This window comes from Parambassis ranga, chromosome 3 (assembly GCF_900634625.1).
Source record: "Parambassis ranga chromosome 3, fParRan2.1, whole genome shotgun sequence".
NCBI classification, from domain to species: domain Eukaryota; kingdom Metazoa; phylum Chordata; class Actinopteri; family Ambassidae; genus Parambassis; species Parambassis ranga.
Window position 1 is genome coordinate 1751210 of NC_041024.1, and position 23128 is coordinate 1774337.

At 45.2% G+C, this 23128-nt stretch overlaps 1 long non-coding RNA gene across 1 annotated transcript in view; it reads left to right on the forward strand.

The window, feature by feature from the left end:
* The window catches only part of LOC114433870 (uncharacterized), a 35661-nt gene extending 15867 nt beyond the window's left edge, over nucleotides 1–19794 (forward strand). Inside the window, exons 2-3 of the long non-coding RNA XR_003670411.1 lie at nucleotides 4890–5036; nucleotides 19720–19794. This is a non-coding gene — a long non-coding RNA (uncharacterized LOC114433870). The remainder of the gene's footprint in view (nucleotides 1–4889; nucleotides 5037–19719) is intronic.
* The last annotated feature ends 3334 nt before the right edge of the window (nucleotides 19795–23128 follow it).

A 23128-nucleotide genomic window follows, 5' to 3' on the forward strand; every position in this document is an offset into this window, starting at 1 on the left:
GGATCTTCTTTGGCATATTGCTCCCCTTAGACCACCTTTGAGTTGTGGGAGACGGAGTGATTGGCGGCTGAGAAGTCTGCAGAAATGATGTGATGACTCACGTCATCATCTCATCAACAACACCATGCGGTGTCAGGCTGCTGTTCCTGATAAAGTCTCCAGCACAGAGTGCAGCTTAGAGTATTTCAGTGTGAAGTCTAAAAATGGCTGAAAAGCGTTGGTGGATGTCTGCAGTGAGATCACAGCTGCTGCGAGTGAGCTTCATGGCGAGCAGGTGTCCATCCTGTCAGACTGTCATGACCGTCCTCTTTCACATCCTCCCTCTGGTTTGATGTCTAACCGTCCAGACAGCTTCCTTTTTTAACCTCTTGTACAGAAAGGTTTGAACCCACACCTGCTGCTCTGCCTGCTCCGTGCTGTTCTGTATAGCTGTGGCGTTCTTCACCTTCACGAGTTTAAAAAAAAAAAAATGTGCTGTCCTACTTTTTGTACTGTGTAACTGCTGATAGACAGGACTAATGCGATTACAGCCAGCGGCCCTCTGAGGGAGGATGAGCAAACTGCCTATTGATTGCTGGGAGCCGGTAACTAGGCCCTTTTCAGTCGGATGAGGTAATGGTGTGATGGTAAATGTCAGAGAAATGTCAAAGCCTTCTGGGCTCCGATTAAAAACCGGGATCAGGGGTCAGGCAGGAGTCAACTGTTACTGCGGCACGCTGTCCACCGGAGGAAAAGGCCAGCGCTTTGACTTGGCAGATTTCTCCTGAGGCCATGCTAGCAAAGAGTCAGCTAGGGATTGGGTTCATACTGTATCACAGGGGCGCCCTGATGAAAGACAGGAAGGGAATTAATCTCACCGCTTAATTGGCTTCTTCAAACAGAGATGATGTAAATCTAGAAAAAAACATGTAAAAACTGCTGCTTCTATTTTATCATGTCTGTCTGACACATCAAAACATTGAGGTCTCAGTCTTGGTCTGCGTTGGACCTTCATCAGGTGAACAGAAACCAAACAGAGATATCATGATGTGGAAACAGGATGTTCTCTCCTGACAAATAAATCAGTTTGACCTTTGAGTGGAGCCACATTCACACGTTGCCTCCTTTAACTCTGAACTCTGGGCCGTCTCTGTGACACTGTTACAGCATTAATAACAGCAGTGACCTTAGAAGTGTGAAGACGAGCTGTGAAGCTCAGAGAGAGCCGGCTGGGATTTAAATGCAAATTAAATTAGTCTGAATTTCTGCTGCATGTAGACAAACAGAGACATTAGTTTCCAGGAGCTCCATCCATTTTGTTCTGTTTTAGAGAATCATCAGACCTTAGCCATAATTTAACCATAAACCATAATTTTAAGAACATATCTGCAGAACTCCTTCAGGCTGTTTCTTCACTTTGACCATGTAGCTTTAGTTCAATAGTCAGTGTAACCTTTTTGTCTTCTTCTTGATCAATGTCCCAGGACTCATGGGAGAGAATGTGGTGGTCAAAGAAAACTTTCGATTTTGGAAATTGATTTTGTCATGTTTGGTTTGCCCTCAGACCAGTTTCTGCAGCAGCTGAAGAACTTTCAGCCTGGGAAAAAAAGTTCCTGAACATTTCCAGTAAATAGTAACGGAGGAAAACAGTGGTTGAGCGAGTGTCCGCTGAGTTGTGTTGTGCCAGTGGGTTGCAGCTTACCCTTTCGCCTCTCAGTGTTTTTGGCTCTGGGTGATGTATGGAGGACATTTTAAAGCAGCTCGCCCACATGTGGTGATAACAGCTCAGTACCTGTTCCTGATCGTGTCGGCGAGGCTTGAAAACATCTCTGTCATTTCTCACCGGGCAGCAGAGGGGGAGGAGGTGTTGGTCTGGTGAAAAATGGAGGATATAAATCAGCTCAGTGGTGCGACCTGAGCCCAACTGTGACTGAGAGCAGAGCTGTGCATCCGGGCAGAAACCCGGCTGACCCCGCTGACCGCTCCGCGTCGTCTAGTTAACTTCACGGTGAGAGTATTCCAGAGCGCGGCTTCACATGTCATCGCTGGCTGATAAATGATGGTGAAAGCAGGTGAAACAAACTGAAAGTGAGAAGCTGGAGTTTGTATTCAGAGCACTCTGTGTGCTTTTGTTTTCATGGTAGGTTTACTGCGAGGCCTCGGGGCAGAGGAGAGCTCCACCGTGCACACAGTGATTCAGAGACCTCTGCTGAGGCACTTCACGCTCTCTGGAGGTTGTGCATCTTGTCTGGCCTTTTTCTGACCCGCGGACTGGAGCCGCCTCTGCGTTCTTGCCTTTGGGCGGAGGAACTGGTACCCTTCTGTTTTTATTGGCGACTTGAAGCTGTTTGGATGCAGAAAGACGAGAACTCAGAGTACAACGCTGCCGGGAAGACAAAGTAAAGATGCTTTCAATCAGGACATGGCTGCAGGTCAGTCAGTCAGCTGTGGTTTCATCATGGACCCAGTGCATCCCTGTGGTTGTTCAGAAACTAGAATACCTGCAATAGATCAATGATTAATAATAATAATAAAAAACTTCTATTGTAGATGCATTCAGAGCTTTGGTCCGCTCCCTAAAGGAGTAATTCTACTGCCAGTCAAGTGCAGGAGGATCCACGTGACTTCATTTAATCTCTGTGCATACCCACCAATTCTTCATGTCCACGAGGCTTCTCATTTATAGCTGTTCATGCACCAGAGACCAAAACCAGCCACTGACTCTGAAGAGAGGCAGAGCGAAGGGATCGCAGCCTGCATCTGTAACATTTGACTTTAAAGGAATCAAAAGACGTGCGAGTGTGCAGGGGCATCGCCCGGACTTTAAGAAGAGAAGAAAGTGGAATGGAACATGATCTCCAGGCTAGTCCTTCAATATATCACACTGACGCTTCTGTCATGGTGTCAAAGTGTGAATTCAGCTTTAGCCTGAAATCTTCTCCATGCTGAGGTGTCAGAGGGGAAACTGATGTGAGGATATGCGGCGTTATAGGAGAGCATGTTTATGGTGGTCACATTTGCTGTACCTTCACAAGGACTTATTAGTATTCAACCATGATATTGGCTGATTTCAAAATTTTTTTTGATTTAGACTTTTTTTTAAAGAGTACCAGTCGTTGCTTAGTCATGCTTCAAGATTTTTCTGCTAGAATTAGTCTTTTCTTGTTTTACCGCTCTCAGTAGTTGTTGCATTATTTTATCATAAGGTGACCCTGGTAGACTAGTTGTTACTTGGCCTGCAGGGCTGATTGGACTTCACTGAGATCACACATTCACAAAGGCGCATGTACACTGTAGAGGAGGGAAGTACATCCTGAAGAACACATGGGTCTCTGGCAGAGATTTTAGTATCGGGGTTTGAGCTGTGGTAATGTGGACAGTTCGGAGGGTCCAAAGCTGCAGGGCAGTGCCTGCACAGCCTCAATCACCTCCTGGAGTACCTGGCCAGCTGACCTTGTTGTTGTAGTTAGGGTCTGACGATGTAGGAGTTTGCATACGTGTTTCCTTCGCAGAGCCACGGTCAGATGAGAATCCAGATCATGTAGCAGGAGGCGGTCTGGACTGCAGGAGGTTTGGGATGATTTATCTCTGATTCCCTCTGTTTGCAGACACAGCTGGTGTTGATAGAAAATTCTAGATTTTCTTTCATGCCTGTGAACACCTGCTCATAAATTTATTATAAATATTTGTTTGAATGTGTCTCTCAAATATATTTTACAACACAGGCAGATCATCCCCTCCTGAATCTTTAATGCCCCATCGGTTATTAATTTTTAACTGGCCTTTGCCCGGGTGACTTACGGCCCTTTCTGCTTCCATAAATCAGACGGTCAGACAGTTTAATGACCTGCGAGCGTCTGCCAAAGATGCTGCTGCTGCTGCTGCTGCTGTGGAAAACCAGGAGGTTTCACACACTTTATCACCTCATTTTGTAAAGAAAATCTAAAGGAGATAACATTAACTCTAAATATTTTATGAAACAATGAGGGTGTCTTCAAATGTGAAGGTTTCAGGCAGCAGTTCAAGTGTTTGGGGAAGTAAAGAGTTCAGTAATATTTCATGATCATACAAATGAAACGACAGACCTTTATGTCTCTAGCGCCCTCCTGTGGTTGTATAGTATGTATGAAGTGAATTTTAAGTTTTTTAAGTTTTTTGCTAGATGAGAACAACATTTTAACATGCAGGTCTGCATGGACTGACTCATTTTTTTAGAGCCAGCCTCCAAGTGGCTGTTCAGGGAACTGCAGCAGTGATATAAAAGGACAAGGAAACTGGCTCCTGAAGAGATTTCAGTTTCAGTTTGTGAACACACTTCTACACCTTTTTTAAAGGCTGCTACAGGTACCACTGGCCACTTTTTACCAAACATAGCAGCAGTGTGTACCTACAGACTTTTTATTTGATCCTTGATGTTTGGCTTGATCTGGCAGAGAATTGGCAGACGGCTCTGCTGGGGAGCCTCAGGGCTTTATTCTTGGTCCTCGCCTTTTTCTACATGCTTAAAAGAAACAGAACTGGAAGTAAAACCTGCACACCGGTTTTATCGAGGAAGCTAACAGCATAACACATGTTTACAGGAAGCCATTCATAACCATCCATGTTTATCTGAGGCTGAGCTCAGTGGACTGAAGTTCATTTTACTTTCCTGTTTGTTTCCTCTCTTGTTGTTATTCCAAACAGAGATTTGTTGTGTATGTTGTTTTCATTTTCTCACAGACTTTCAGCTCTTCTCATAAGTCTGTAGGCACAATACTGAAGGACTGCTGAACAGACCGAGAATTAACTATTGACGGCTTAATTTAAAAACCTGGAGGCACGTAAAGCTGATAAAACTGAATAAAAGAGCAGTGTGATTCATCCAGCCTCCGTCCTGCGGTGTTTTCACTCTGCTTTATTAATGATTTCAGGTACGTTCATTTCTGATGGAGCGCTGCCCCTCGACGCCGTCTATTTTCTGAGCACTTCAGCTTTTGTCAGCTTCCCCGGGGATCAGTGCCAGGTCAGGGGTGGGAAGTCATGCCGGCGCAGGAACAAGGTCGATAATAACAATCCAGGTGGGTGAAACCACAGCTGCTAACCTTGATCTTTTCAGGCTGAAACACCAGGGCAGCTGTCCGGGGAGCAGTTACTAGGCAACAAGGCCATGTCATGAATACCGACTTGCAGTCCAGGCCATGTTGTTGTTTAAAAGGACACATGTTGGTAAAAATCCTCTCAAGTGGACATTCAAGGGACTGCACTTCCATCGTATCTTCGTTCTTTAGACCTTTACAGCAGAGATAAACATGTTTACAGCCTGGTGCAAAAAGAGAAAAAACATGGGCTGCCTTTGTATGCAGCACTCATGCTCTGCCTCTTTGCCTGTATGTGGATTAACTGAGCATTTAGGCAGACTCTGATGCTGCCAACATGGTGACAGTTGAGACCTTTGAACTTTCCCATGGTACATAAGAATTGTAACAACTGCTTCTACATACCTGACTTATGAAGGGTTACATTGTGGACTTACAGTTGACCCTTGGATGGGCCCCTGCAGGATGAAGATCTGACAGTAGACAGGATCTGATGTTAGTACTTCTTAGTCTTCTTTTCTCTCTTAATACAATAAGAACGGTGCCACCCCTTCCTCTGCCTGAACCTCTGACCTCCTGTCAGATGCCTTTCTGCTTCTCTGAGTCTCGAGGGACAGAGTGCATGGAGACGACAGGTGTACAAGTTGTGTGTGTTTGTTGGGGAACAGTGGAGTTGATGGAAGATGGCACAGTGAAGGGTTCATATCAGTCAGATAAGGCAGCGTATGAAGTCGACCTTTTCTTGACCTTTTGGAGGTGGAAGGCTATTGCTCTGCCTCCGTCAGGTTAATGACCTGTCAGGCTACTGATACCTGAGAGCGGCCGACTGTGACAGCTATGACACCACACACACACACACACACACACACACACACACACACACACACACACACACACACACACACACACACACACACACACTTCAGGCATCACCTCTGTTTTGTGCTGGAGAGTGGACGGACAGATGAGACCTAAAGCTTTTTTTGTTGGTGTTGCACCTTTGATTCTCCACAAAGACTTTGATTGCCTCCATTAACTCTTGGAAGTCATGCTCCTCCAGCTTAGGGCTGATGTTTTCCAGGAACATTTGTGAGATTTTCTGGCTTCACATGCTGAAAATGAGTCCTGTATGGTTGTGTCCTCTGAGTTGAGGCAGTTGAGGGAAGGATAATAGTCAACATTAGTCCTACCTCCATCTGAGGCCGTAACTTGAACTATTGTGACATCTTCTGTGGCTTAAACCAGGACCTGAGTCCTAATTTCCTACCATAACATGTAAACATTCGCTGGTGTAATGATGAATGTTCGTGGATGTTCGAAGTGCTTTGGTTTTAGAAAGAGATGTCTTGAAACTGCTCTTTCTCAGGCAGGAAGTTAGCACAGCGGGAAGATGTTCTTCCTGGCTCATTTAAAACTGATGCTAAAAGAGCAACTTTTCATCAAACCCTGCATTCACTCTGCCGCCCAGGAGCTGCATCATCTAGTTAAGTTAAGTTAAGCTAGGCTAGAGTTACTGTAGCCCTAAAAACTTCCCCGTTTATCGTGGCCTCGTTTAGACATTTAGACAACCTAAGTGACGCGTTCTGTGACCCTGGGACACTGTTAGGAATCAAAACAAACTTTAGAACAACAGTATAGTTTTTTGACATCACAGCATCTGTAAAAGCCGGTGTGAGGAGCTCTCCTGCTGGGGGACACAAGCCACAGTCTTCCCAACCCAAACACTGAGATACAAAAAGTCATCAAACAAAAGAGCCCCGGTGACTCCTCAGCTGAGTCAGCAGCCTCCCGTCCCAGCGCAGGAGGAGGAGGAGGTGGAGGAGGAAGAGGAGGAGGAGAGGCGACAGATAGAAACAGAGGAAACTGCTGTGTCTTGATTTTGATAACCAGCCAACAAAATCGCTGAACCTTTCATCTGGGGACCTTGGCAGGGTGGAGTAATACGTTTCCGCTGCGAGCGTCGGTGCTGCTGCGTCCCTGTTTCTGCTTCCCTAAGACAGTCAGGCGGAGACGCTAATCCATCTTCATCTGTTCCGGCTGCAGCGCTGCGTGCGATCCGGGGCCTCTGTAGGGAAATACATGGAGTGCGTGCACACACAGTAACGCTGCCTTCAACATGCTGAGCCGGTGCAATTTTTGTTAACAACACGCATTATGGGATGCAGAGTGACCCCCTGCTACTAATCCTGAGTCGTATAGGATATGATAACTCGGAGTCATCACATTTCGGCATCAGCTATGATTGCTGATGAAGGGGAAAAATGAAACGAGTATGATTTAAGCGGTGTATAATTTTGGGGTTTAGAGACGTGCGGCTTTATAGAATCTGAAATTAAGCTCTTAGATGGATTAGACTTGGACTGATTGTTGAGGGCCCTTGTACCCTGCATTTTTAATCATCTACAAAAACAAGTTTAGCAGATCTGTGGTGTCGATAATCAGCCTGCACGAGGCAGGATCCCGGCAGCAGCAGAGGTTTGGTGAAGATCTTGCATTAGTTTCTTTCTGCATCACCAAAGAACTGAGATTAAAACGTCTGAGTGGAGGAGGTGTCTGACTGAATGTGGGCTTTGCATATTGCAGTATTTCATGTTTCAGAAGGGATTCAAAGATGAGGACTCTGCTTGGATTAATGTGGGGAGAACGTTTCCCCAACAGGATGAGTGTCAAAGTGTGTCCTGTCCTCAGGAACCCTCGACTCGTCCTGTAAGCTGTGCGGGTAGACCATGAAATCTGCTGTCATAGCTCTGTGCACTCTTTCTACCAGGTGAGGCCAGATTTGTACCTTTGACTGTACGAACGCTCTGAGGTGGTTTAAGGAGGATTTAACACAGTCAGCTGCTCAAACTGAGGCTCAGTCAAAGACCAGTCTGGTTTCTGTCCTGGTAAAATTCACCAGTGGTCACCTCAGCTTCCATCGGATTCACAGGAATAGATGCCATTAAACAAATCCTTTTTGTTATTTCAATTTCCTAAATCGAACCAAATCGTTTTGTGCCTAAACTTCATGAAGATGCTCTAACCTGGCTTGTTGAAAGCTGATGCTATAAGGACTCACTGAATCATAATAAGACAAAAGGAAGCTTTCCAGTGGGCGTTCGAATCCTGTTCTGCCTTTGAATGATCTGATTAAACTCCACATCTATCCATCTGTCTGTTAAAGTCTGCAATCCCCTGTTTTATTCAGTCTTTTCTGTGAACTAACAAACTGAAACGTGTGTGTGTGTGTGTGTGTAGGAGTGTGTGTCTTCCACAAACCTCTCACCTCGCTAACACCTCAGCCCTAACAACAGGGCTGAGGTGTTTCTGTGCCGTTGATGTTATAAATGTTAAGAATAATGAAGCCCTTAAATGATGTATTTAGGCATCCTGTTACATTCAGCTTCGTCTGCCTCTCTCTACACGTCTGTGCAGCAGACATCGATCTGTGTTGTCATGTCATGCCGTGTCTGCACAGACCCAGACAGAAAGAGAGCACCATCTGTTTTCTGCTCGAGTATACATGTTACAATACCTCACTCAGCACATCTGTGCACACAGAAGAGGAGGGAGAGTATCAATAATCAGAGAAATCAGGGGGAGCTGTAATCAGAGGAAAACATCCCTCACTGCTCGGCTCTGATTGGCTGATGCAGACACAGAGAAGAGTCGTGTTTTCTCACAGCTGAGGTGCCATCATGTGACAGAAATTCCTCTTTAGATAAGAACGCTCTGTACATTTACAGCAGATCTTCTCTGAGAAACATTCATGTGATCCTAAGAAATGCTAAAATGAACTATAATTGATTGATTGATTTCCAGCGCCTGAGATGCTGCCTCTATGACGTTTCTTTTAGATTTAGCTCATTCAACATTAAACACACATTCTCTTTCTGCATGTTTGCTTCATGTAGCATAAGATTCTCATAAAGTACACAGATCTCCGTGCTAATTATTTAGCTAATTAGCTAATTATGTATTTGTAATGTATTTGGAATTTGGTTTTTTATTTTTTTAAACCATTTATAAGATTTTTTTTGTTTTTTTGTTTGTCATTTTTGGCTAACTCTATATCTACCTTCTACCTCGTATTTGGCTAATTATTGTGACATCTGCCTGGAGAATCCATGCACTGAGATCACATAAAAGCTCTGATTTTCTTTCAACGACTAAGTTCCAAAGTTTTCTTTGAGCTACAGTTTTCATGGTGTCATCCAGGTAACCATGTAGCAGAGGGCACGTTCTTCTTCTTTCATATTATATTCCTAAAAATCTCACCACTCATTGCATATTCTTCTAAACAGTTTAAACAAAGAAGGACGCCAGATTCTGCCTGACAGTGCCTTTAAAAAGCAATTTATCCTCTTTTGAGAGTAAATTCTCACCAAGAATTCTCATTATCTTTGTGCTTTAGAAGTCCCGGTCTGCTGCCTCCTCCCTGAGTCGTGTCTTCCGAGCCGCTTCCTCCCCTCTGGTCGTTTGTATTTACGTTGTACCGTTGCTGTTTTTGTGTGGATGCTCCTCAAACACCGCCTCCACTGTTTCCAACACGTTCTCTGCCAGTTTGACACGTCAGTATGTTTGTTCCCTCCTCGGGCTCCGTCTGCAGAGTGGAGAGTTTGCACTGAGTTTTTAATACAGAATGAGGTTAAGTGAGTGGGAGAGTGTGAGAAGCTGTTTGTGTTTGCATTAGAAATTCATGTGTATATTTAAAAACATGGCCTGCAGCATCCAGCAATATTCATAAGAAGTACACCCGATGAACCTAAATCAAGATAATTCAGGTGATGACCCCAACGATATAATGTTCATATGATAACTTAGTGCGTTGATCTTCTCAGTCCGGTGGGAAAGAACTCGTGTGTCCTGACTTCATCACCCTTCATCAGTCTTTATGAAGGTTTAATGGGCTGGACAGGCAACCAGAAACATGGAGGCCAGCGGCCACAGATGGCTGGACGTCCACTTACTCTTGTCCAGTTGTTTAAATGAATAACAGCAGTGTGTACTCTGTTTTATCCTCTTTAAAATCTGCAGGTTCACAAATCTGTGGATGGAAACACCCTTCATGATGTGTGCGGTGAAGGACTGCCACGTGATCGTAAGGCGCCTTCGTTTACCGCCATTCATGCTTTTTCTCTGCCTCCATCCAATTATAGTCTCAGACTCAGATGTCTGTGTGGCGCCTGAAACCTTTCAGTGTGTGTGTGTGTGGGTGGACAAGCTGTTCGTGTCTATCTGGAGTTCATTAGACAGCGATCTCTCATTTGCATCCAGTGTCGACTGAACGGATGCTTCTACTTAATGCCATCATGGTCAATTTCATTTATATGCATCCTATATTACAACGGGATATTAAAGTCTTTGCTGTGTGTGTGTGTCTGTGTGTGTGTGTGTGTGTGTGTGTGTCCGAGTCATGACTCCTGCCACCAGTAATGACTCTGTGTGACTGAACAGATTCATCAGGCTGCTGAGCTCGAAGGCCAATCAGGCAGCTAATGAAGCCGGTGGCGTAACGAGGAGCCGAGTAACCACGACAAACTCTCAGAGCGTCTGACCTTGACAACTTTTTCCTATTTTTGTTGCTACTCAGGCTCTCTCTCTCTCTCTCTCTCTCTCTCTCTCTCTCACACACACACTCACACTCACAGGGCGGGTGACATACTGTATCAGCCTAGATTAAAATGACATGCGTGTTGATGAGTTTAAGTGGACGCTGAAACCAGATGAAAATGTTCCCTGTGTCCAGTTTGCTGCCTTCTCTCTGCTCCTCCTGTCTGCATAAGTTTCGCCTTCCTCAGGCCGAGAGAGTTGAATTTTACTTTATGCTAGAAGCGCGAGTTATTAAAGGTTTGTGTCATGATCCCATCGTTACTTTTGTTATACTGCTTGTTTTTTTTTCCTGGTTCCGGTTTATTTTGCCTGGTTTAACTTATTCTGACAATATTTGTTTGTTCCTCTTTGGCTCTTTTTGGTTGGTTTCTCTGGCCTTTGGCTGTCTGCATTGGAAATTGGAAATTTGAAGCCAAACTCTTTTGCTTTACAATAGAACATTTTTTAAAAAGCTACCAGCTTGAACAGAAATATAGCAGCCACATCGTTCCTTTATTTAATGTGGTGCTTCTGTGACTGAGGGGGGGAAAAACTGCAGTTCCTTGAGTAACCACTTGATGGCTGAGTCAGTCTCCACAGGCCTCCATGTTGACCTGGCAACTGTCTGCTCTGACATATTTTTGTCTTGTTTGTCCTGATCCTGTGTGAATGCAGCATTAGCAGCATTAGCCGTGTAGCATACTAATCTCTGTTGATGAAGTAATTGATTATTCTGACCAGATTATTGACACTCAGAGTCTTTTACAGAGGCGTGAGGAGGCCGAAAGCTTTCCTCTACCACTGCAGCGTGTCCTTCGTCACGTTTATTTCCTCTGGTGGATTCTGCGACAGCTGTGAAGCTGCACAATAAAACGTCGAGCTGAACTCACTCGTTTCTGGGGAGAAGCGCTCTGACTTGTCGTCGGAGCTGCTGCTCAGCTCTGATGAGAAAATTATTGCTATCATGCTGTTATTACATGTGCAGCTACCCAGCAGGTCAGATTGAGAATAATGAGAAAAGTGTGTTGCATTAGCAGCTGTGTGTGTGCTGCTTTTGATCTGGGCTCCGGTCTTTGTCCTCTGGTGCATTCGTTTATCTTCAACTGTGAACCCGCTCAGATCATCTGAATCCTTTCATCTGGAGGAAGAGAAGTTATGAGCTGATGATGTTTCACTTCAAAAGGGTCCACTTCAGCTGCTCGCTGTAAACACATGTAATGACGCACACTTCAGGAGTCTTAGTTATTCAGGAGAGTCTATGTTAGTCCTGTTTCAGATGAGCTCATTATCATGTGTGCAGACATTAAATGAGCATCTCTGTGCTCTGATTGGCCAGAACATAACATAATGGACGCCACAGATCCCTGAAGGTGTGCTGTGGTATCTGCACCAAGACACAGGTCTTTTAAGTCCTGTAAGCTGTGACATGGGGCTCAGTAGATCAGAAGTGTTCATCCAGCTCATCCCACAGATGCTGGGTTGGACTGAGATCTGTGGAAATTGGAGACCAACTCAGCACCTTGAACTGGTTCATGTTCTTCAGACCATTCCTGAACTGTTGTAGCTTTGTGGCAGGCAGCATCATCCTCCAACCATGCAAAGCTAGGTGTCAACAGAACATCTACACGAGTGGCAGGACCCAAGATTTCTCCAAAGAACATCATCCAAAGCATCACACTGCCTTCTTCTCACCTTCTTCCCATCCTGGTGTCCTGTGTTCCCCTGGTGAGACGCACCACGTGATGTCAGAACCAGCAGGAACCTTTTCAGCAGTTCGTCAGTTTGATCAGACCACACGGGTCAGCCTTCACTCTGTATCTGCATCGATGAGCCTGGTCCTGGCTCTTCTCTCCATGGACCACTTCTAACCAGGAACCCCCCACAGAGCTGCAGCTTTGGAGATGCTTCACATCACAGTTTGGTCCTTCTGCTGCATGTTCTTTCTGCTTCCTCCAGAGTTTACAAATCACGTTTTTCTTTAAGGTAAGATCAGCGGCCTGCTGACAGAGTGGTGGGCTGTGGCACACAGTGATACTACAGAGACAGCAAGCAGTAACAACAACTGGCCGTGAGTCTGCAGCAGACAGCATCAGCTCTAAGGACACATCAGATGCTGATGTCTCTGTGGTCCCTGTAGACCAGGGTTTGGGGACCCCTCTTACTGCTCTGTTGTTCTCCCTCAGGCTTAAGTTTCAGTTTAATCTGCCTCAAGGTGACGAGCCGTTCAAAGAGTTGTTATTTTTCTTTGTGTATTAATCAGCCGAGTGATACCAGAGCCGATGAACTTGAGTGATTGACCTTGCACCTCCATCTATTTTGCTTCCATTTAGAGCACAAAGTTTGGTGGGAGCCACTGTAAATGTTGTTCTGCTGCAGCTAATTATGATTGATTTGACTCTTTTATTAGCTCTGTGCGCTGCTGGTGTCGTGCCGGTGTCACACAAAGAGAAGCCACGTCGGCCTCATGTTTCAGTGCGCTGGCAGTTTAATCATCACACCTGCATTATGGAGTCACAATAATAATTAAAAATGACCTTTTGGAGGCAGCCATGATGCTTTAAAGAAACGGCGGGGGTGAAATCAGTCAATACCTGTTAATTATAACGAGGCTTGAATTGAAAAAGAAGATAAGATTCACTGAGCTGAGGCCGGCCTGATTGATAAAGGTTGTGTGTTGTTAGGTGAAATTGAATTATAAAGTAAGAATAATGGTGAAGCTGCTGCTTTTCAGAGACCTTTAATGAATTCTACTAAACATCTTAGCATATTATCATTTCTCAGTTCATCCTGCCACAGCTGCCGCCTGGAATTAAACTTCTCACACTCAGTTGTCCAAAACAACGGACTCACAGCTGAGGTCACAACAGGACCGGACATTTCTTATGCCCGCAGCCTTACCGATGTTCCATCTGGATCACAAAAGGGAACTTAATGGTGTTTGTTGGTCTTGTGTAACCGGAGCCGACACGGTCGTGGGACAAATAATGCTCGGGGTAAAGCGATGGTGATTGCTTCTGTTCCTCAAGAGTTCTCATCAGCACTGTGTGATTCGGAGAAGAGCGAGAAAACAAAGCAGCTAATGAGAGATTAAATGGAAGAAAAACAGCTTCCACACAGGAGACGGGAGAGTTTTCAACGTGACTAATTGAAAGAAAAGATTTCGATGTGAAAGAAAAACCTTTTGTAAAAATCAGCAAAGCTGGAATCGGTTTCCATCCCCGAGGAGAGCGAGGAGGAGGAGGAGGGGGAGGATTTGGGTCGGTGATTGGCGTGGCTCCCCGCTGATATCGAGCTCATCTTTGAGTTTGTGTCTCCCTCCTTCATTAAAAATCCATTACACTGCCACTAATGGAGACTTAATGAGGACAAGCCTGGAGGATCGTCCTTCGTGTGCGGCTCAGGGGATACTAATCACTGCCTGATTCCCCCGATCGGGCCGTTTGGCAAAAGACAGACGGTGCAGGTTCACAGATGCTGAGGAGCGCCTCACCCGCGGCGCTCCGTCTGAAGAGGTTGAAAAGGTGGAGAGCGGTGTAGTTTGCTCGAGGGGAACTACACCGACCTTTTTTTTTTTAACAAAGTTTTTACATCTTAGATGCTTCAAATGGGGAAAATTGTAGTCATTTAGTGCATTAACATGCACACGTGCAGCTCAGGGGCGCTCACCTTCCACCAACAACCTGCTGACTACAAGCAAAACAAACGCGCCTCTCCGAAGGTTCAGCAGCTCCGCTCACTTTATATATTCTGAAAGAAATGAGCTCTGTGATGCTTTGGACCTCCTGCTGCTGTTTTGTCGACCCGGCGTTACGAAATCTAGTGAAATGAGCACCGTATCTGAAAAATGCAAATAACTCCCCGCACAAGTAAAAAAGAGAGAGAAATCCATTTTGAGGCTGACACCGAGGAAAAGAGGGAGTAAAGCTGCAGAGGTGCTCACGTTCAGGACGGGCGACTTAAGGTCGGCTCCAAATTAAGGAGAAACAAGGACAGAACAGTGGATCACTCGGATGAATGCAGAGGAAGGAGGCTGAACTCAGAGGAGGAAGAACAGGAGACTCACGCTCAGTAAAGTTAATCAGGAGCTTCTTCCTAAACCTTATTGGCTGTTTGATGGATTATGTGGCTAATGAGGAGATTCTGGATAATTGATGGTGGATTAGGAGCATCGAGGAGGAAAAGCTGAAGGTGACCTCTGCTGCCTCACCTGCAGGCTGCTGAGCTGCACGAGGGGGCGTCAGAGGAGGAGGCAGACAGGAAGGGAGGGTCATCAATCCTCATCAATAAATATGATTTAAACAAACAACCTGATAACCAGGGCTTACAAGTTTGTTCATACTTTCAATAGATATAAATCCATCAACAGATGAAAATGAAAAAATTCAAATGTATTTTTTAGAAATGAATCCAAGGCTTCAGGCTCTGAGCTCGTGCTGAACCTCCTCTGGTTCGGAGGAGTCAGAGTCCTGTGAGGAGGAGCTGACAGTTCTGGTTGTTTCAGCAGCGACTGTTGGTTCATGAAGACTTTTTTGTTTTGATGATTGTTTGTAAAGGTTTTAGTGACCGTTGATGCTCAGTGATCAGCAGCAGAGGATTGTTTTTTCCTTTTTGATCTGACTACTTCTACTAGTACTATCTACTCCAGGTCAGTCCTGATACAGGCACAGAGGGGCTGTTTACACATCTATCTATAAGCCACACATGAACAGTTCCCCTCACTTCCTCATTCTGTTCTTCTCCTCCGTCCTAACACTGAATTCCTTCACGAAGCACAAATCCTCACACTCACAAGAGCTGGACAGCTATCAGTCCCTCTCCTCCTCCTCCAGGGTTAGCTCTCCTCTCCTCTCCTCTCCTCTCCTTGGCTGCTCCTCCATGCTCCGTCTCTCAGCAGTGAAAATCACATTAAGCTCTAATAGGCAGCTTAGACGAGCACCCAAAGCACCACGGGCCATTACCTGCTCCATTTTAAGAAGACGATCTGTTCGGTAATAACCGCCTGTTACTGGAAATTAAGGCACCTGCCTTCCGGCCAGAAGCTATAATGTCCACAGAGATTGTCAGATTATCAGGCTTTTCGCTGCCACTTCAGCATTCAGGAGGCGGAGGAGGGGCGGAGGCGGTCACAGATAAAGACGCAGTTTGGCCGAAGCTCAAAGACCCTGCACTGTAATCACTGCTGAAGGTCCAGGTCCAGCCTCAGGAGAGGAGGACGACGTGCAGCTCATCACAGGAGAGCCATCATCTGCTTCACTTATGAAAGCAGCTAAAACAAGAATAAAGATAAAAATAAAAGTCACAGAGATCATAAAACACCTGAAGACAGCATAAAGCCAGCAGCTAATGAAATATTCATCAACACTTCCCCTTAAAGGGACGTTATCAGACGAGCTTCAAAACACGCTCTGATGATCAAAAAGCTCTGATCTGCTCTGATCATTACAGATATTGATCAAGCTGTCCTAAACGTTTTGACCATTTCAGCACCTTCTATACGCACATCCCCCCTTAACAAGCAGCATGTTTGTGGCTCCTCTTACTGCTGCTGACAAGGACTGGCGATGGCTGTCAATGGCGATGCGTTAATGAGGATTGCTGCTGGCGTGGCCCAATAATGTTGATGATCCTACCCTGGCCCAGTGATGGTTGCTGGTGTGGCCTGATGGTAGTAGCTGGGCCTTAGCTTAGTAATGGCTGCTGATGGAAACCTGATGATGTGAGCTGATGTCTTCACCTTGTGATGGCAGTGACTAAAGCCTGATGGTGGTAGCCGCTCCGCTCCTGATCACCCGTTCGATGAGAAACAAACACACAACACAGATCGGCAGACCGACATGTGCTGGCCTGATCACAGGTTATATCATGAACCTGTTAGAGAGTCGGAGGCAGGAGGAGCCAAGAGGAACCGGAGAGATGGAAAGATCCAAAGATCCAAACGTATCAGCATCTAAGAGCAATATAGAAAACTAACCACCGTTCAAAAAAATACAAATAAGATCAGAAGATACTGACAAGAAAGAAACTCATACATGATCAAAAAGAAAGAAATCACACTTTCAAAAAAACAATCATAAAATGGAAATTGTCTAACATTAAATGTGAAATTACAAGAAAACGAGTTCGTAAAATTGCTTTGTGACTTAACAATGTCAGAGAATATCTTTTTTCCCCCAGACATTTGCATCTGTTCATCGTACAACAGTAGAAATGTGCTGCTGGAACATGAGGTCTGCTTCACCTCCTGTTTCCTTCCACAGGCTGCAGAGAAGCTGTTTGCTTTTCACTCTGTGCAGGAAGATTACTTTTTCTCTGCCAATATTGAATATGATACAGAGGAATAATCTCTCTGTTGAAATACGAGAAAATTCAACATGTACCAAACTTCCAGAGTGACTGAGGGACTTTAGAGTCGATCTTTTCTGAGCTGAGCTGAAGGACCGTAATCTGTGACCTTCGTACTATGAACCATGAATCAGCGTGAAGACGTGCGGGCAGCAGCAGATCCATGCAGGGTGAATAACTCGCTGTGGCCAGACTTTGGTTCACTCACTGATGAATGTAAATGCAGATCTTCAGACAGCATGGATCCTTTCTGTCTGCTTTGGTCAGCTTTGTGATTTTTCACACCTGTGTTTAAACCACAGAGAAAGCTGCAGTTCTTCTTTATTTCCGAGCACTGTTGGACTTAAGGAGGGTAAAGAGCCTGCAAACACTGATGTGTTAATGCAGCTCTCTCAGCCTCCTCCAGGTTTAGTCCACTCCACAGCTCTTCAGTCAGATTTCAGTCAGGTCTTTGTGCAGGTCAGTCAGTAACCCTTTGCTCTCCTGGAGGTAGTTCTTCACTAGAAGAGACGTTTGCTTTATCTGAGAGGAAAACCAGGACCCAGACCCAGTCTGACTGCAGACTGCTTCAGGGTTTCTTTCACATATTCAGACAGTCTTCTTGTTTCATAATTCAGGATCCACAGTTCCAGACTGACTGAGTCCTCCTCACAGCATCATACTGCCTCCACCATGTCTGACTGTATGAAGCCTGTCCTTTGGGTTCTAGCCTCTCCTTTCTGTCTCCACATGAAGGGTCTCTCAGTTGAAGCACAGACTGCAGAGTATCATTGATAACAGTGATTTGTACTGTGAATAAACACAGAGGACACTTCTTAAAGGGGCCGATAATCTACTCCAACCAGAGTAACTTTGACCCAAATTAGAATCTGTTTCTGAAGTGATAATGCTGCTGTATCCTTTGCTGATGCTTTTAACGACAAAATATACAACTTGCATCTTTGATTAGAAACTGTGTCCGTGTGTGTGTCAGGACTGGAGTCTTTTTTATCTTGCTGCCTCTGCATCAGTGACCTTCTCTTTGAGCCCTGCACACAGTTTGGAGCTCCATCTGCAGCTCAGGTGGACAGCAGAGGACAGGAAGTGACTCAGCAGCTCACAGCACAGATCCACCAAGGACTGACTGTATTTACATAATCAGTGAACAGCAGGCTGGAACAAAGACACTCAGGATCTGACTCAGTGATGACCCGGACAGGTGTGGCCCTCAAGAATTCAGTCTGAGGACCGACCTCTCTGTTTGGGGACGGTGAAGCGGTGATGGTGGAAAAAACCGTCGTCCTTCAGGTGCAGAAAAGAAAAGAAGAGACACAACTTTTCAGAACCCACGGAGGTTCTACCGGTCGGAACCGTCTGTCCACGCGCAACCAACCCTGCGGGCTGATCTGTCGGCAGAAGTCTGTCCAATTAGAACCAGACTCACCTTTGCAGCTGCAGAATTTGATTGACAGCTGTGGCAACTTCCTAAAGTTCATTTGAACCAGCTTGATGTGAACGCACCCATCAGATGTGCTTAAATCTGACAAGTCAGGACTTGAACTTTACACACACACACACACACACACGCACACACACACACACACACACACACACACACACACTGGATGTAAGACCAAACAGGGAAAAAGCACCCCATCCATCAGATGTGTACTTTCGGTCACCTTCAGAATGCAAATTAAAACACATAATATTGTAGATTATTACGGTATATTCTGAGATTATACGGTCATAAACATGTGGCTGAGGAACAAACAAACACAAACAGTGAGAGTGCAGCAGGAGGCCGGAGTGTTCACCGCCCACCAGCTACAGCCAGCAGCTACATCCACTGCTGCCCACCACAGTGCCCCCTGAACCTCTCTGACAGACTTCAGGGGAGTTCATGCAGCAGGAAGTGCATCACTGAAGAGCTGCTGAGAAAATCCAGGCAGTGATCGTGAACACGGAGCAGATGGTACTTTATCTCTCTTCACAGACTGGCATCACATTACCACCAAAATTTAATCTAATCTCCACAAAACTGCGACAGATCCATTTGGATACGGCCTCCCAGAAGAGCCGAGGGGCACGTCGGGTGTTTTTTTTTTTTGTTTTGTTTGTTTTTTATCGCTGTGAAGGAGGACGTCGCTCTATTAATCTCCTCCCCTGGCAGCTCTCGCCGTCAGATTGGAGCCAGCGATGAGACGTGGTGACGGCTGCTTGAACAAACAGAGCGAGGAGAAGAGGGAGGAGGAGGAGGAGGAGGAAGAGGCGGAGGAGGCAGAAGCACAATGCTGACTGAACAAGAATGAACTTTAAACATCAGCTCTGATTCTGAGGGTGTCATTAAACACATCACTCCTGTCAGACCGCGCACATTTCCTGACTTGTGAGAATATTTTGTACTTATTTTATTAACCTCAACCCTTCTGTGAGTTCTGCTGTTTGTTTTTAATGCATATCTGGTGTCATAATGACAGAGCTGCTGAGTTATTCTGTTCCTGCAGATCGGCTCAATACTCCCAGAATTTAAGGGGATATTACAATTTTAAGCTTTTATTCACAGGACTGTCATGCACGGTGCATTCAAGGGCCATCAGAGAGTTCAAAGTCAGTTTTTGATGTAGGTTTCAGCAGTGATGGGGTTCAGAGGGTCTACAGGATCAACAGGCCGAACAAAACTTTTAATGCTAATTTTCGCTAGCTTAATGTGTCGTTGTGATGTGAATGAACTGTTGCACCGGACCTGAATACTCTTCTGTTTTTATTTCAGCTGAAACCTGAAGGACTCGTGCACATGTGAGTGTCAGAAACTGCAGTTCCTCCACTGTCCACTTGAGGGCTGGTGAGTCAACACCCTAAGACCTCCTTGTTAAAACTAAACACAGCATAAACACACATGTCTACAGCCTGGTACACACACTGTGTTGGTGTGCGTTGATAATGACTAATAAAGACCCGGTCCGAGGAACCTTGGACACTTAAACATTCAGCCCTAATTACCTGCATTCATGACACGAACCTCTTGAAGCTTCTATAAAAGCTTTTAAAGATGGAGGAAGTGGATTAAAGAATGTTTCCTTCCTGGAGAGCGCACTCACTCTGCAGCAGTAAATGACTGTGACTGAAGGTTCGGATGTTGTTTGAAGTACAGCAGAGATAATTAAAGTGCTGCTGGAAGGAAGGCGCTGATGGAGAGGAGCAGATGAAGTTAGCATTACAGGCAATCAACTTCATTAGCTGTGTTTGCAGCTTAACACTGAGGCAATATGTCCCAACAAACACAGAGTCTTTCAAATTAAACTCCAATATTGTGGGTTTCTGTCAGCATGGGGCCACGATGAGAATATAAATGCTCAGAGTCTATCAGTGCAGACGGAGGAACTCATATCATTTGAGCAACACACTCCGACACTGAGGTGAAAATCAAGGATGTAAATGTTAGACCCCGTTTACACGTACACGAGTATTTTGAAAAACAAAGACTTGTCCCTTCATTTCTGCCTTTCATTGACACATAAACAGAGTTTTCGCCTCAAAAAAACTAATCTTTTGTGGCAGTCTACGCGTCAGTTTGTGCGAACTTTTTTGGTCGCACAAACTGACGCCAGAGCAGCTGTAGTCCAGTAATGGAAGCATTCCCAGTAGCGTTTGCATTTCTGTTGGTGTCAGCACTTTTTACGTGTGTTAATACAGCTCCTCCTCCTGTGTAGAGGAGCAGAGACATGTCAGGTTTCCAGGTTCAGCAATGTTGGAACAACGACACAAAGAGCCAGACTGTGTTGATGAGGCTTCTGATTGGCTTGCACGGCTTTCTCCTTCTGCCTACACTGCCACCCACAGGCTTGGAGTAGTTATGACGGCTCTTTGGAGGGTATTTATCTGGGTTAATGTAAACGGAAACTTTTTCAAAACGATGATGTGTGCACAATGTTATTATTTTGGAAAACGGAGGGAAGGAAATATTCATTTTTCAAAATACCCGGCTATGTGTAAACGTAGCCTCAATCTTTGAATCAAGTCAAGACAGCTTAGGGTAATAAAAAGTATTAAAAGCTACAGTTCCTCAAGTGACCACTTGAGGGTGTCTGTAAACTGTAGCCAAAGATGGAGCAACCAATGTTTCTCAATATTTATTTCTGTTTTAATGTAATTTGTAAAAAAAAAAAAGAGACATCCCTCATATCTGCAGGCACCACATGTTTTAATAATATATATATATATATGTATATACACTTCCTTCCAGTCCGCGGCCTCCTGCTGTGTGGACCACACACCAAGCAGCCGCCTTTTATGTTACTCTGACTCTGGTCTCTGTGTTCAACAATAAGCAGCGTCCCTCTGCTGTTTCTTCCAGCACCACCTGCCTCCTCCCACCAAGGATCAGACATCGGCCTTCCCCACATTCAGGCCGTCGAGCTCCATGTCAGATTGACTCAGGCTGAGGGGCCTTATTTAAAGAAAGGGTTAATACAGAATCATCTGCACAGTACATACGTATTTAAAGTCAGACTGCGATGCTCGCACCCCGCTGTGATCATATGGATAAGTGCGTGTAAAATATAAGTCACCACGGGAGACAAGAAAACGGCAGAGGAGCTTTTAGCTGGGAGGAATCTGTCTCTCTCTGCACACATATTATATATAAATACAATAAAGCTTTTATCATTTAAATATCGACTCACTCTGTTGTCAGACATCAGAGGAGGAGGATATTTAAATGCTGACCTAACTTTAGATGGACCAGGTGTTGCCCAGCAGTTGCAGCAACTGCATGATTCAAATTGTTATTTTTTGGACTGACAACACACAAGTGTTAATAACAGCCACTGTATTTGGCTTTTAATTGATTTTTTTAACAACCAGTTTTGAACCTCTCTGCTGGTCTGAGGCCTGACTTCCTGCCTGCTCAGTATCTGTCTGTCCTCACAGTTTGGATCAGGAGAAGCTTGTTTGATGCAGTGAACGGGCCTGTTCTGATCCACAGTGGGATCTTTTTCTCAGCCAAGCGAGCAGCTGCAGGAAGCTCTTCATTCTTTGCACTCCCCGATGTTTCAGTGAAAGTGTGACGGCTGCATTGTTGGAGATGTGAAGCGTCCTCGTTGGCAGCGTGGATTGACATGTGAGAGTGTTTATGGGTGAATCATGCTGAACCCTGCAGGTGGTTCTCCTGAACGCAGCTTTGTAAAAACAGCTTCAAAATACTTTTCATTTATTCACGCTCACAGTTTGTGTAATTATTCTGCGGACGAACAACAAGTTTGTTGGATGATTCAGCCGCAGCACACGTCAGGATCCAGGCCAGCAGTGTGCTGCTTTTGTTTAATGGACTGTCAGAGGAACAGAGCACGATGGGATAATTTCAGGCAAACGCTTCCCGCCTGGCCGCAGACAGTAAAATCTAGCTTTAAAAAAGAGGCTGTCGGGCACTTCTCTGACAGTGAAGGGGAAATGACATGGTGGAGATAAACACATGTGGAGCTGCACACCTTTTTTATCTTCAAACTGCTCTTAGGAGAAAAAACTGTAAGTGGAACAAACACAGAAACAAATGTGTTTAAAACGCTAATGACACGGTGGCGTTTGTATGCAGGTCAGAGCTGTAAGAGTCGTATTATTCATGCAGCGCGGGCCCTGTTGACCCGACTGCAGAGGCGGCTCGGACGGCCGAGAAGCTGAACAAAGGCCAAAGTTCAGTCAGTGTTTTTAAAGAATATCTGCTCTGTTCAGAGCCTGAGAGCACACGGACCCCTCCCAGCTGCTGTGTGTTGAGTTTGAGGTAACTGAAGCAAACCTCTGGTGGCTGTTGGTGGTATTTACTGCTTATCAACAGCTACACCTCATGCTGCTGTAAGCTGTTCACCTGTCCAGCCTGTGTGTGTGTAGCCCTTGCTTGTACTGTTGCCCCTCTTCAGACTGTGATTTTGACTGCAGGCGGACATGAGTCTTCCTTATATTAACTGCCAACCTCTGCATTTCAGTTTTTCACTCCTGCATCAAGCTGTAGCATAATTTCCTGTATTATTTTGTGCAAACTTACACGGCTACCTGCGGCCTTACCCTGGACTTACACCGCTGTGAAGCGCTTCCTTTAGAGAGATTAGAGACTCGGTTTAGTAGAGGAACAGCACTTTATATGATATCACATGCTTTGTATTCAGACAACACCAGAAAGGAGAAGG